The sequence below is a fragment of the Helianthus annuus genome, chromosome 5 (genome assembly GCF_002127325.2).
Source record: "Helianthus annuus cultivar XRQ/B chromosome 5, HanXRQr2.0-SUNRISE, whole genome shotgun sequence".
Classification (NCBI taxonomy): Eukaryota; Viridiplantae; Streptophyta; class Magnoliopsida; order Asterales; family Asteraceae; genus Helianthus; species Helianthus annuus.
Window position 1 is genome coordinate 47,621,471 of NC_035437.2, and position 14,864 is coordinate 47,636,334.

The window sequence follows — 14,864 nt, forward strand, 5'->3', positions numbered from 1 at the left end:
ATTGCTAACAACCACTGGCACTGCTCCTCCGACTGTACTTTATATTGATGACCTCCCTGCAGATAATGCCAAAAAGGGGGATAAAATTAAGGAGTGGGTAAAGAAGGGGATTGATAATGGGCTGTATCTTGATACAACAACAGGTGCAATGCTCAGAGATATTCCTTTGCCAGATGGTAGTAAAAAGGTTGATGTTACCCAGAATGCACTTGATGATGCTGTCATAAGTGTAAAAAGGGATAGAATGGCAAAGGCCTTGTCAAAGTGGAATGAGGAGAAGAAAGCTTTCATGAAGCTGAATGCGCAGGGTTGTTCTGGTGAAAAGGATGATCAAAATCCGATTCCAAAAGGAAAGCTTACTAGAAAAGTAAGGAAACCCAAATCCACACCATCCAGCCTTTCAAAGCACTCTCCAAAAACACTGTCCAAAAGCCACCTACATCAAACCTCCACCCAAACAATTGTTACAACAACTGCTCCCATTCAAACACACACCACTTCAACACACACACCACCACTGCCTTACCATCACCATCTGTCCCTGCCCTAAAGCAGAAGACAGCAGATGACAAAACATCTACTGTAATGACAACAGTGGTTGAAACACTAGTTGTTTCAACAGCTGTTAGTCAAACACAAACCACTGATCCACCTAAAACATCATCTGCCCTTCCTAAAATAAAAAGGAAAAGGGTTGTCATATCAGATGATGATTCTCCATCTCCACCACCAAAAGCTTCAAAATCCCAAGCACTTGTCACAGTTTCAAAACCCATTCCTCTCTCTTCAGCTCAACTATACAAACCCTTACCTCCTGCAGGTGTTCAATTTCCTCTTGAACTTATAACAGTCAGAGAAGAGATTAAGTCCTTCTACTATGAGGATGACCCTGCCAAAAGGAGTTTGCCATCGATTGAAGGATATCCCAGGCCAACCAATATTGAAGAATACTTGAAAATCAAGGCCAAGCAAGCAGAGGATATCTCAATCAAAAACAAACAAGGGAAATCTGATAGAGAGTATCAACAAAACTATCAGTTTCTACTTACACAGGTCAAAGCTTTGGAACAGTTTGCAAAGAATGTATGTCAGCAAATCTCAGAAAAGGCAGATGAGTCCTTGAGAAAAGACTACATTGAAAACATCATGACCTACAAGACATACAAGGGGGAGAAGCACATGTTCAGAAACTGGACTATTCCTGAGCTTGAAAAGGAAGTAGCCAGGATTCATGAAATGATAAAAAATAAAGTCAAGCAGACTCCCCCAGAAAAATTCAAAAGGGTTGAAGCTGATAAAACTTTAGAGCTGAAGAGAATGAAAGAGGAGCTGATAATTGCTGAATATGGGTCAAAGAACTCTGTGTCTAAGTGGGGAGAAGCGAGGGTCAGGGCCACCTACAAGAGTTTGGAAGAGCTAAGGAAGAAAGATCCAAAAGCTCCACAAAAGCCTGACTACTCCAAAGCAGAGGTTTCGAAAGGATCATCAAAGCCACATCTCAAAAGAACCACTGCCCCTGCTGGTACTGCCATCTATAAAAGACGGAGACAAAGCCAGTTAGGTTCTGAAACAGTTCAAGAAATTCTTACAGGAAAAGCCATTGTGAAAACAGGCGCGTTGGTAATGTTGAAAGAAGAATTTGAACTGGAAAAATCTGCACATACTGCTCAGCCAGTTATGAATATGCCAGCCTCACCAAACTCCTCAACAAATAAAAATCTCCCAAGAAACCCATCTCGCCTAAAAATACAAGAGTGGAAAACTGACAAACAGAACCACGTATTGACTATGGTCAGGGCAGATGGCGAAGTGAAGAAATTTACAAGGGAACAAGCTCTTGGCCTAAGACTTGAAGATTTGCAGGATCTCCTTGATCTTCCACTTAGCAGGGATGAAGATGATACAGATGCCTTAACCTTTGAACTACAATTCAAAGGGCAAATAAGGGAACTGTTGTTGAGGCAATAAAAATCTACTATAATGGAGAGTTTTGGCATTATCTGTTCCAGGGGGAGATTGTTGGGATTGAACCCAACCAAAGGAACAGATAATAAAAGCCAAAAATGGATCACAACAGTAGATTCAAAATAAGCAGATGTTTGGTTGCAAGTCTCTCCCCTTGAAAGTGGTTTCAACATCTGCTGACCTCTTATCCGTTGATCATGCAATCTGCTGACCTGCAACTACTGACCAAGACAAAGTCTGATAGAAGAACTAAAGCTCTGCTGCTCAATCTACTGCCTTGGATCAAGCACTGCTGATCATAACAACATCTGCTGGGCTCACAGCAGTGGAAGGATGCAGCAGCAGTTTATATTTGGTTTATGCATTGTAATGTAATATCAGTAGTTAGCATAAGCAGTATTTGTATAGATCAGTTGTTAGAGTTTGTTAGGAGGTTAGATGTCACTTTCATGGTGACGTCAGCTTAGATGCTCAGAGGTTTGCAAGTGCCTATAAATAGAACAGTACTCTGTACACCATCTTCTTTCTGCACGAACAAACACTGAGCTCGGGCTAAGGGGGAGTTTTGCATATCATACTTGCATTGTAATCAGAGTTTAAAAATAAATTTAATCATTTTATTCATTGTTGAAAATGTATGATTGAAAGCATTTCTTCTGTTTGATTGTGCAAAGTTTGTTTCATATAAATTCCGCTGCACCACTCTTTCACTTGTTCATTTAATTTCAAACGCAAATCACAATCAATCCAAACTCAGATCCTAACAATACTTGTTAAAATGTTATTAGGAATCCAATCAAGGATTAATAATAATTGTTTTGAAATAAATCGAAACTTATATAAGTATTATACAAATCAAATCAATGAGTCATGATAATACTTCATATATTTTTCTAAGAATCTAACATATAAAAATATGGGAGATTCTACCAAGATTTTGATAACCAAACATTGAAACAATTGTACACAAAATCCTAAAGTGATCCAGATAACGCTACAAGAATAATAAAATAAGAACACATATATATAGGAAGTACCAGCAGCGTATCCACAATGTTCTTATTTTATTACACTCGTTTCATTATCTAAATCACAACTACCACATAAACACATAATCGTCAACTTGTTCCACCTCGTAAACACGCATTAAAGTACACAATGAATCCAAACAGGGACTCCAATATCAGTACTCTAAACATCCCATATAGGTCTAACTATGAAGATAGATAGATACTACAGGGATCAGGTTCTCGTAACATCGTCTAACCTAACACGCATTAAAATACACAATGAATCCAAACAGGGACTCCAATATCAGTACTCTAAACATCCCATATATGTCTAACTATGAAGATAGATAGATACTACAGGGATAAGGTTCTCGTAACATCGTCTAACCTAACACGCATTAAAGTACACAATGAATCCAAACAGGGACTCCAATATTAGTACTTTAAACATCCTACAAGAATCAACCTATAAAGATAGATAGATGCTATAAGGATTTTGGGTTCTGTCACATCGAATCGAAACAATCCTAAATCCTAATGGTGATTCGGGATAACGCCACGAAGGGTAATACAATAAGCACACTTATATATAGGAAGTACCAGCGGCGTATCCACCATGTGCTTATTGTATTACACCCGTTTCATTATCTAAATCACCAACAAACTACACAAAAACCAACCATCGAGTTGTAAAGTACTTCTTAAAAATCTCACTATGAAGATAGGAAGATCTAAGACTGTACTTCAAATATCCTACATGAATCTAACTATGAAGATAGGTAGATCACTTAAGGATAAAACATTACATTTGCATAATCAGAATAATACACATAAAAGCACTTAGTAAACACACATATGCCATACATTTTGAAAACTGAACGATTACACATATGAATCACCCCAAAACATTTGAAAACAGTAAAAGAGGTGAACTATGTACTCGCCTGGGGTTGCGTATAGTCCCGGTTCAAAGGGTATAACAAAGCTCAAAAGACCAAGAGTTCAAGTGTTGAAGCGGTTCCTAGGGTAACAGATACTATGTTAGGGAATCGACACCTAAATCGGAAGATCGGGTAGAATGAGGTCTTGTAAACCAAATGAGTGTTGGAACTCATGTGATATGGTTTAACAAAGCCTATATTCTAAATCGAAACCTATCCTAAGCGCTTACGACCCATTAAGGTAGCTTACGCCAGTTTAACGCATCGTTCGTGCGAAAGCGCGTTCGAGACGCCTAACTAGTCCTATGACAAGTATTATATGCCTTAACATATCTAATTATGTTATGTAATCCGTTTAGATGTCAAAACATGTGTTACATATGCTTAAAATGAAATTATGCGAAAAAGGGCATTTTGGTCATTTTCCTAAGGCATATAAACTACCTATCATACAACTAACTAAACGAAGTGACCATAAGGTATAACCTCGGAAGGTTATTCCCTATACAACTGTGGTTACATTATATGTTTGGTCAGATCCTAATGATCGACCAAACGGGTCGGGCTCGAAAGCCTAAGCGGTTGTTTAGACCGCTTATCTTACGACCCTATAGAAGCACCATCCTAAAAGTGACGAGCTAAACATGTTAAAACATGTTTAATGAAGTTAGAAAATATGTTTGGTATCAAAACAAAGGGTCTTGATACCCTGTAACGCCCATATTTCTTACTCCAAAATAAGTATTATTATTTACAAAATTCGGGCATGACCCGTTCGTATAATGAACGATTCCCTGTAAGACCAACTTGTAAGAACTTAAATATGACACAGCGGAAAAATACGAGCCCAAAAAATTTCTTTCTTATTTAGACACATTACTTACTTGAAGGCTCAAATACAAATGATAAACATTTACAAAAGGGATTTACAATAACCACATTAAATTAACGCTTCAAGACAATACATATTTCCGTACAACCCTTGCTCCGTGACTCGATCAACGCTTGCTTATCTTCGGTAGTAGTAGCGGTAATCCGTGCAATACCTGTGGACATCGCATACATCATAACCATTAGTCAATAACAATATCATACGACATGATTCTCATATAGTCCAATATTGAATAAAATTTAACAGTAGGAACTTTAATTCATTCAACTATCCTTTCGTATTTTCTTGTTCCGAATTCGACTTCGATACTTCATGAACCCGGTGTTCATGTACCTGCATTTCATTCCAATCTCAAACACACGATTAGCAAACATTAGTACTAGAACATAATGAAACCAGTCCAAACCATTCCTTCATATACTTATAACATCTCGCATCCACAAACGTATACGTTCCTAATTCCTACATACATACAACATATACACCTACATACATACGCACACATTCACATACACACACATAGACGCGAGCCCTCGCTTACTACTTTTATTCACTTAATCTCGCATTTCTTATCATAATCGCAACTTCCATGATATAAGTTTTATACTTACCATACTGCATGCCCACTCATTTCTAGTCTCGATTACTTATAATCTTTCTTCTCTAACACGAAGAAAAATACATACTTTCATTATCCGGAGGCTCATAACATCACTCGTGATTCAAACCGGCTTTAATATAAGTTAAGGGACATCGAAAATCATTAAAACATCGAGTCCGGATGCAAAATCAAACAAGAAAACCAAAATTTGCCAGCTGACTGGCGCTCGCGGGGCGCGACAGCTCTATTTCGACAGAAACTTCCAATTTGCTGCTGTAAATTCCCAGCTATGAATTCCAAGGGTATTTTCGACTTACAATTTGCATAACTTTTGATCTACGAATCCGATTAACATGATTCTTTTTCCTATGCGTTGGTAAATCGATTTTCTAACATATGAGCTTGTAATATAACATTCAAATAAGGAAAAATCTTAACTTAAAGCCTTCGGCTCTACATACTCGTTTCGACTATTCAACCCATTCATATTTTTTATTATTAAAACTTGCGTATCTCAAACATTCCTCAATCAAATTGCTCACAATTATTTCTAGTTGTCCGTAAGACTTGTCCTTACACTATGGGCTAAACGCCCTTACCCGGGTCCTTAATCTTTACGCATTTCATTAGCATTATGAAGTTTATGCACATTTATTCGACCTGTTCGTATTTTGTTAAACCATTCTTTTATTTAAGGTCAAAAGCTAAGTCTTTTGACCATTAACCTAAGTCCCCATTCTCGGTTGGCGCACTTATGTGCAATTCTACCCATTACCCGGTTACAATACCGTAGCATTACATCAATCTGTCATATCATTACAACTTTATATTGTCCCGTTCGGTCTACTTAGCTAAAATTACCGATTTCATACAACCAAAACCATATCAAACTTCAATCATCACCATGCTCAATTAACTAACGCTACCTTACTTAAACAAAATAAGAAGTGATTACGGAAATCACTTACCTCGTGCGTCCGAGTTCATGCATAGCTTCCGTATTTACCGTTGACCCATTGCCCTTCCATGCTCGTGTCCATGTTGACATGGCTCCTACGCTTTCAGGTTATCGTCAACACATTCTTGTTAGCATACATCATTGTACTTGATAACGAGCATACATTTGCATAATTTCATATTCAACTTGCATTAATCATTCATTCACTAACATGTATAATATATTTCACTGAAAATAGGCTGTTTGGGGACGTCCGTTTACTGTACTTACGAGCTTGCAAAAATTACAATCTTTTTATGCGACATGCCTCTCGGAGGGGTTATCCTTGTGTTAAAGTTTTAGTGTCTAACTCTCTACCAAAAATTTATAAAAATTCATTTACTAAGCTGCAATCAGATTCGTCACTTCTGACTGCAGCTTACGGAAAAATTCATTTAAAATTACTCGTTTATCCGATTGACGAAATTCTAGTTGGAGATTTTTCTAATCACCTGAAGCTACATACAGTAAAAATTTTAGATCATAACTCAATTCCTAAATTGAGTTATGACATTCGTAATGGGCTGCAAATTCTGCCAGAAAACGCAGCCTGACATTCGATACGAAAAAAATTCATAAAACGTTCATTTTTCGTCGAAAAAATGCAATTCCAGTTGGGTTTGAAAGATATTTCCTGGGAGTTCATCACAAACTCAATAAACATCAGTTTTTGACAAGATTTGACCCAGTTACAGCCGATTACATTCGGCTGTAACTTTCTGGCAGATTTAGTTTTCACCCAAATCTTTTCTAAATATCTCTCATTCTAACTTCACTTAGACATTTCATCATACACCTTGTGTGCGTACTATCATCTAAGCCTAATGTACAATCCTTTTATGCTTTCATTCCTATTTCTTATCTTCATTCATCATCATCACTAAGAATTACATAAATTTCATACCGTCCTTCAATCTAAACTAATAATTATGCATCACACACTAACTAGTTCATCATATTTACACAAATTTCACAACTACAAGATCATCATATATCATCATACTACTTGAACAAGTGGGTTTTGCTTCTAATGATGAAATTACTCAAAATCACACACAACACAAGATCTATTTGGTGATTCTAATTCCCAATCATGCTTAATTTCATATCAATTCACGAATTGATCATAACCCATTTTATTCAAGATCACCAAATCATAAATTTTAACTTACTTGATGTTAGAAATGCTTAAGGGATCATCATCCTTGGTTCATGCATACAATCAGCCCTTGATTCCCTTTTCAATTTGATGATTTCTTGAGGTTTAGGGTTCACACCCCCTTTTTCCTTTCTCCTGTTCGATCGTAGCACACACCTTGTGTGTGTTTGTGTGTGATTTAATTTTGTTTTAATTAAATTCAGTTTCTATTTTGGCAACCTTAGTCCCTCAAGTTTATCACACCATCATAATTGCCACCAATTTCATTCCCTTATTTATTAGGCATTTAACTAAGTATAATAACTTAGTTATTGTATTTCATTTAATTACACATGGTAACCTACTAATGAATTTAATAATTTGAGTTTTGGGGTGTTACAAATCTACCCTCCTTAAAGAAGGTTTCGTCCCCGAAACCTACTTCATCACTATTAGTTTATCCATTAGTAAGGTCATAACTTTAAGATCCTCATTTCTAGAAGGTCCTTTCTCCATTTCTTTCCACAAATCAATCTACCTAGATTTGTACGTAACATTCCTTAAACATCAAACATATAGTCCATCCGACCTGTTCATAACGGATCAAGGTTTTGACCATTATCATAGCCCGTCATGCTTGTCTTGACCCATCTATAACGGGTCAATACTTACATTTTTTTTTTCATTATCATAGTTTTCATCTCTTGCGACCTATTACAACGAGTCACTACTTTTGCAATTTCTTCATTATGCTTTCTTCGTCACATTGACCCGTTCGTAACCGGTCAACTACTCATACTTTACAATTCCATTCTTTATCAATTTCTTCTTAAATTTTCAACTCATTACATTACCGTACTTAAACTAGTGTGTGCAGACTAGTAGCGACCTAATGAGTCTAATATCATAATTTACATTACAACAATTTGAATTTCATATGAACTTGCTAATACATTTCACTGTTAGCATTAGTTTTAATAGTTTCACTTATCCCTGGAGTTCTATTTCTACCTCCTTACTCATTCGCACTACTTACTACATAAGCCTGAACTGAAACTTAATCTTAATTAACTTCTAAAAGCCAAGCCTTCCTTTTCATAACACATTCTGTGCCACATAATTTTGTACGGAAGTACTTTTCAACCATAATTATAATTTTACATTCAGATATTAATAATTCCCTAAACTTACTACCTTGGCGCAGTGCTTAGGCATGTAAGAGCGAACCGGTCTTCTTCATTACCATTTGTACCATTTTCCGGATTGACCTCTTTCATCCGTGTGATGAGCTTTCGCTTATGAGCATTCTTTCACTGACCATGCTAGGTTTATCACCTCCTGATTCCTGCCACTCTCATTATAAGATTAGGGTTTTACATATTTCATTCAGACGTGATGTTCATTACACCACCTTATTTGCATATTAATTCTTTCTCGATTCCTTTTAAAACATTAGTGCGTTTTACCCGTTCATAACGGGCCAATACATGACCATTTTATAACATATCTCTTTCGTTGTTTGAGCCGTTCATGACAGGTCAATATATAACCATTCCTTCGCAGATCTTTAGCTCATTTGTCAACTTTTGCAGTTTGACTTTTCAAAGTCAAACCGGTAATTCTTACTTATCATAGACGTATCAAAGTACACGTTCAGAATTCCTTTCCATTCTTGCATACTTGCAAAGACTTTATTTAATCATTTTAATATTAATTGCAAGATTTTACCCCTTCCTGTCCCTACTTAAATAATTTCTCTAATTCGTAGCCTTCATTCATCCCGACTCCCAAGAGTCAATTTATAATATGTCTTACACATAACTTATTTCAAAGCTTATATCTTTCGGCTAAAGTTTCTTGCTACTACAATATTTTTTTTATCGGTTTATCTACTTGGCGAATCAACTATTTCATGCTATTTTACTATTACTTGCTTAATAACTATCAACTTACTTTGTTGAACACCGGGTGCAAATGGCAATCTCCTTTTGACCTGCATAACTCAATTGTCCTTTTAACCATTCTTGCATACTACGCATTAGCAAAATATATTCATATATTTATATATATATGTTTAAAAAAATAACTTGGATAATATCTGCTTTTTAAAGATTATTTATTTGTTTGGTCTGTAATTACTTACAATTTGAACCTTTCATTCTTATCATTCATTCTTACTTATTTGATTTGTACCTACTTACGAATTCAAACTTTTCATTCTATCATTCATTCCCTTCTATGTTTCGAATCCGTCTGGGGGTTTCTAACATATCATTCACATCTTTTCATTCCTTTCATCTTTCGAATCCGTCTCGCGGATTCTGACATATCATTTATATCTTTTCATTCCTTTCATGTTTCGAATCCGTCTCGTGGATTCTAACATATCATTCATATCTTTTCATTCCTTTCATGTTTCGAATCCGTCTAGTGGATTCTAACATATCATTCATATCTTTTCATTCCTTTCATGTTTCGAATCCGTCTCGCGGATTCAAACATGTCATTCATACTTCTCTTTTGTATTAGGTACTTTCAATTTCTTGAGAGTCTTACATCTCCCTTCACCCTCACGTCCACCTACTACCTAATTCTAACGGACATACCTGTAACAATTATCACGGTCTCACGAACGTCATATGTTTCTTGTGTACTGGCCAGGCACGCAATCCACATACTAGTTCCGCGTCTTCGTGCAATCGCCACCTTATGTCCGAAGAATTAGGTTTCAGCACGTGTAATATTTTCAAAACTTCATTACTATTCCATTATTATTATTTTTTTTTCATTCAAAATTTTCATTCACTTGATAGATTTTACCATTACATGCACCCATAAGCTAAATTTACGTACCTGGGTCAATATGTCTTATTACATGCCTTGGTATCGGTCCTAAACCACATTCACATATCATCCCTTCCAAGCAATTCCGCTTACCCTTCACATAACATACTATTAGTTTCCTTCAAATACATAATTTAATACATACTTACATTCGCTTTTAACCTTAGGCCTTGATCGAGTCTTGGATTGTATGGGTTCCTTGACACAAGAGCACACGGGTTTGAGTTCAAGTATTTACCTCCTTCTACTTGATTTCCCTCAAACCAGGGCTCTGATACCAACTTGTAACGCCCATATTTCTTACTCCAAAATAAGTATTATTATTTACAAAATTCGGGCATGACCCGTTCGTATAATGAACGATTCCCTGTAAGACCAACTTGTAAGAACTTAAATATGACACAGCGGAAAAATACGAGCCCAAAAGTTTCTTTCTTATTTAGACACATTACTTACTTGAAGGCTCAAATACAAATGATAAACATTTACAAAAGGGATTTACAATAACCACATTAAATTAACGCTTCAAGACAATACATATTTCCGTACAACCCTTGCTCCGTGACTCGATCAATGCTTGCTTATCTTCGGTAGTAGTAGCGGTAATCCGTGCAATACCTGTGGACATCGCATACATCATAACCATTAGTCATTAACAATATCATATGACATGATTCTCATATAGTCCAATATTGAATAAAATTTAACAGTAGGAACTTTAATTCATTCAACTATCCTTTCGTATTTTCTTGTTCCGAATTCGACTTCGATACTTCATGAACCCGGTGTTCATGTACCTGCATTTCATTCCAATCTCAAACACACGATTAGCAAACATTAGTACCAGAACATAATGAAACCAGTCCAAACCATTCCTTCATATACTTATAACATCTCGCATCCACAAACGTATACGTTCCTAATTCCTACATATATACAACATATACACCTACATACATACGCACACATTCACATACACACACATAGACGCGAGCCCTCGCTTACTACTTTTATTCACTTAATCTCGCATTTCTTATCATAATCGCAACTTCCATGATACAAGTTTTATACTTACCATACTGCATGCCCACTCATTTCTAGTCTCGATTACTTATAATCTTTCTTCTCTAACACGAAGAAAAATACATACTTTCATTATCCGGAGGCTCATAACATCACTCGTGATTCAAACCGGCTTTAATATAAGTTAAGGGACATCGAAAATCATTAAAACATCGAGTCCGGATGCAAAATCAAACAAGAAAACCAAAATTTGCCAGCTGACTGGCGCTCGCGGGGCGCGACAGCTCTATTTCGACAGAAACTTCCAATTTGCTGCTGTAAATTCCCAGCTATGAATTCCAAGGGTATTTTCGACTTACAATTTGCATAACTTTTGATCTACGAATCCGATTAACATGATTCTTTTTCCTATGCGTTGGTAAATCGATTTTCTAACATATGAGCTTGTAATATAACATCTAAAGAAGGAAAAATCTTAACTTAAAGCCTTCGGCTCTACATACTCGTTTCGACTATTCAACCCATTCAATTTTTATTATTAAAACTTGCGTATCTCAAACATTCCTCAATCAAATTGCTCACAATTATTTCTAGTTGTCCGTAAGACTTGTCCTTACATTATGGGCTAAACGCCCTTACCCGGGTCCTTAATCTTTACGCATTTCATTAGCATTATGAAGTTTATGCACATTTATTCGACCTGTTCGTATTTTGTTAAACCATTCTTTTATTTAAGGTCAAAAGCTAAGTCTTTTGACCATTAACCTAAGTCCCCATTCTCGGTTGGCGCACTTATGTGCAATTCTACCCATTACCCGGTTACAATACCGTAGCATTACATCAATCTGTCATATCATTACAACTTTATATTGTCCCGTTCGGTCTACTTAGCTAAAATTACCGATTTCATACAACCAAAACCATATCAAACTTCAATCATCACCATGCTCAATTAACTAACGCTACCTTACTTAAACAAAATAAGAAGTGATTACGGAAACCACTTACCTCGTGCGTCCGAGTTCATGCATAGCTTCCGTATTTACCGTTGACCCATTGCCCTTCCATGCTCGTGTCCATGTTGACATGGCTCCTACGCTTTCAGGTTATCATCAACACATTCTTGTTAGCATACATCATTGTACTTGATAACGAGCATACATTTGCATAATTTCATATTCAACTTGCATTAATCATTCATTCACTAACATGTATAATTTATTTCACTGAAAATAGGCTGTTTGGGGACGTCCGTTTACTGTACTTACGAGCTTGCAAAAATTACAATCTTTTTATGCGACATGCCCCTCGGAGGGGTTATCCTTGTGTTAAATTTTTAGTGTCTAACTCTCTACCAAATATTTATAAAAATTCATTTACTAAGCTGCAATCAGATTCGTCACTTCTGACTGCAGCTTACGGAAAAATTCATTTAAAATTACTCGTTTATCCGATTGACGAAATTCCAGTTGGAGATTTTTCTAATCACCTGAAGCTACATACAGTAAAAATTTTAGATCATAACTCAATTCCTAAATTGAGTTATGACATTCGTAATGGGCTGCAAATTCTGCCAGAAAACGCAGCCTGACATTCGATACGAAAAAAATTCATAAAACGTTCATTTTTCGTCGAAAAAATGCAATTCCAGTTGGGTTTGAAAGATATTTCCTGGGAGTTCATCACAAACTCAATAAACATCAGTTTTTGACAAGATTTGACCCAGTTACAGCCGATTACATTCGGCTGTAACTTTCTGGCAGATTTAGTTTTCACCCAAATCTTTTCTAAATATCTCTCATTCTAACTTCACTTAGACAGTTCATCATACACCTTGTGTGCGTACTATCATCTAAGCCTAATGTACAATCCTTTTATGCTTTCATTCCTATTTCTTATCTTCATTCATCATCATCACTAAGAATTACATAAATTTCATACCGTCCTTCAATCTAACCTAATAATTATGCATCACACACTAACTAGTTCATCATATTTACACAAATTTCACAACTACAAGATCATCATATATCATCATACTACTTGAACAAGTGGGTTTTGCTTCTAATGATGAAATTACTCAAAATCACACACAACACAAGATCTATTTGGTGATTCTAATTCCCAATCATGCTTAATTTCATATCAATTCACGAATTGATCATAACCCATTTTATTCAAGATCACCAAATCATAAATTTTAACTTACTTGATGTTAGAAATGCTTAAGGGATCATCATCCTTGGTTCATGCATACAATCAGCCCTTGATTCCCTTTTCAATTTGATGATTTCTTGAGGTTTAGGGTTCACACCCCCTTTTTCCTTGATCGTAGCACACACCTTGTGTGTGTTTGTGTGTGATTTAATTTTGTTTTAATTAAATTCAGTTTCTATTTTGGCAACCTTAGTCCCTCAAGTTTATCACACCATCATAATTGCCACCAATTTCATTCCCTTATTTATTAGGCATTTAACTAAGTATAATAACTTAGTTATTGTATTTCATTTAATTACACATGGTAACCTACTAATGAATTTAATAATTTGAGTTTTGGGGTGTTACAAATCTACCCTCCTTAAAGAAGGTTTCGTCCCCGAAACCTACTTCATCACTATTAGTTTATCCATTAGTAAGGTCATAACTTTAAGATCCTCATTTCTAGAAGGTCCTTTCTCCATTTCTTTCCACAAATCAATCTACCTAGATTTGTACGTAACATTCCTTAAACATCAAACATATAGTCCATCCGACCTGTTCATAACGGATCAAGGTTTTGACCATTATCATAGCCCGTCATGCTTGTCTTGACCCATCTATAACGGGTCAATACTTACATTTTTTTTTCATTATCATAGTTTTCATCTCTTGCGACCTATTACAACGAGTCACTACTTTTGCAATTTCTTCATTATGCTTTCTTCGTCACATTGACCCGTTCGTAACCGGTCAACTACTCATACTTTACAATTCCATTCTTTATCAATTTCTTCTTAAATTTTCAACTCATTACATTACCGTACTTAAACTAGTGTGTGCAGACTAGTAGCGACCTAATGAGTCTAATATCATAATTTACATTACAACAATTTGAATTTCATATGAACTTGCTAATACATTTCACTGTTAGCATTAGTTTTAATAGTTTCACTTATCCCTGGAGTTCTATTTCTACCTCCTTACTCATTCGCACTACTTACTACATAAGCCTGAACTGAAACTTAATCTTAATTAACTTCTAAAAGCCAAGCCTTCCTTTTCATAACACATTCTGTGCCACCAATTTCATTCCCTTATTTATTAGGCATTTAACTAAGTATAATAACTTAGTTATTGAATTTCATTTAATTACACATGGTAACCTACTAATGAATTTAATAATTTGAGTTTTGGGGTGTTACATACCCAAGAGTAGTTTGGTTGCAAAATATGCAAGAATACGCGTTCTGACCG

At 35.9% G+C, this 14,864-nt stretch overlaps 2 long non-coding RNA genes across 5 annotated transcripts; both read right to left on the reverse strand.

Moving 5' to 3' along the window:
* Positions 1–4,756: 4,756 nt before the first annotated feature.
* Positions 4,757–7,811, reverse strand: LOC110940284. 3 transcript variants are annotated; one of them, XR_002592968.2, is made up of 3 exons: positions 7,579–7,811; positions 6,378–6,467; positions 4,757–5,141 (listed from the first exon to the last, which is right to left on the reverse strand). It is a non-coding gene; the product is annotated as an uncharacterized LOC110940284 (long non-coding RNA). The 3 variants fall into 3 exon arrangements; XR_002592969.2 differs by having other exon boundaries at positions 4,757–4,962; positions 7,579–7,806; XR_004893805.1 differs by having other exon boundaries at positions 4,757–6,467; positions 7,579–7,802.
* Positions 7,812–10,012: 2,201 nt separating this feature from the next.
* On the reverse strand, positions 10,013–13,765 carry LOC110940283. 2 transcript variants are annotated; one of them, XR_002592967.2, is made up of 3 exons: positions 13,621–13,765; positions 12,420–12,509; positions 10,013–11,006 (listed from the first exon to the last, which is right to left on the reverse strand). It is a non-coding gene; the product is annotated as an uncharacterized LOC110940283 (long non-coding RNA). The 2 variants fall into 2 exon arrangements; XR_002592966.2 differs by lacking the exon at positions 10,013–11,006 and adding an exon at positions 11,021–11,185.
* Positions 13,766–14,864: the final 1,099 nt, after the last annotated feature.